Genomic DNA, 1,564 nt, shown 5'->3' on the forward strand with positions numbered 1-1,564 from the left:
TCAAAATGGAATTTTGATGCTATAGGCTCCGGAATAGGGATTTGCTTCTTGAGACCTAGTTGTCCCTTAAAACATTGATTTTGATGTTCCAAAATCAGGGCTTTGAAGGCACAAGCTTCGAAATGGGGTTCTAAGACCACGATGTACATCAAAATTGCATTTTGACACTACCGACTCTGGAATTGGGAATTGTGTCTCAAAACCTTGTTGTGCCTCCAAACACTAATTTTTAAGCTCCAAAAATGAGGCTTTTGAGGCACAACCTCCGAATGAGGTTCTAAGAATACCATGTTTGTCAAAATCATGTTTTGATGCTATCAGCTTGAGAATCAGAACTTGTGTCTTGAAACCTTATTGTGCCTTTAAACATTGATTTTGATGTTTTGAAACTGGAGCTTTCGAGCCACACGCTCCGAAACGAGGTTCTAAAAGCACGATGTGCATCAAAATCATCTTTTGACACTACAGGCTCCGGAATAGGGACTTGCGTCTTGAAAGTTGTCGTGCCTCCAAACACCAATTTTGATGCTTTGAAACCAAAAATTTTGAGGCATAAGGTCCAAAACAAGTTTCTAAGACCAGAATCAAGACTTGCATTTTGAAACCTTGTTGTGCTTCTATACATCGATTTTCATGCTTCAAAACTTTATACATCGGGCCTTGTAACTTGAAACCTTGTTGTGCCTCCAAACATTTATTTTGATGCTCCAAAACAGGGTCTTTCGAGGCACAAGCTCCGAAATGAGCTTCTAAGAGAATGATGTGCGTCAAAATGGAATTTTGATGCTACAGGCTCCGAAATAGGGACTTGCTTCTTGAAACCTTGTTGTGTCTCAAAACATTGATTTTGATGTTCCAAAATCTGGGCTTTCAAGGCACAAGCTTTGCAATAAGGACTTGCGTCTTGAAAGTTTGTTTTGCCTCCAAACACCAATTTTGATGCTTTGAAACTGAAGATTTTGAGGCATAAGCTTGAAAACCTGAAAATCAAATTTTAACGCTACCAGCTACAAAATCAAGACTTGCATCTTGAAACCTTGTTGTGCCTCCATCCAAACATCGATTTTGATGCTCCAAACCTGGGGCTTTTCAAGTACAATTTCTAAATGTGCATCGAAATTGAATTTTGAGGGTACTGGCTCTAGAATCAGGGATTGCATCTTGAAACCTGGTTGTGCCTCAAAACACTGATTTTGTTGCTCTAAAACTAGGGCTTTCGAGGCACAAGCTTTGAAATGAGGTTCTAAGAGCACGATGTGCGCCAAAATCAAATTTTGATGCTATTGACTCTAGAATCGAGACATGCATCTTGAAACCATATTGTGTCTCCAAACATTGATTTTGATGCTCCAAAACTGGGTCTTTCGAGGCACAAGCTCTGAAATGAGCTTCTAAGAGAATGATGTGCGTCAAAATGAAATTTTGACGCTAAAGGCTCCAGAATAGGGACTTGCTTCTTGAAACCTTGTCGTGCCTCAAAACATTGATTTTGATGTTCCCAAATCAGAGCTTTCAAGGCACACGCTCCAAAATGACATTGTAAGAGCACAATGTACTTCAAAAT

The sequence above is a fragment of the Cryptomeria japonica genome, unplaced genomic scaffold, assembly GCF_030272615.1.
Source record: "Cryptomeria japonica unplaced genomic scaffold, Sugi_1.0 HiC_scaffold_122, whole genome shotgun sequence".
Classification (NCBI taxonomy): domain Eukaryota; kingdom Viridiplantae; phylum Streptophyta; class Pinopsida; order Cupressales; family Cupressaceae; genus Cryptomeria; species Cryptomeria japonica.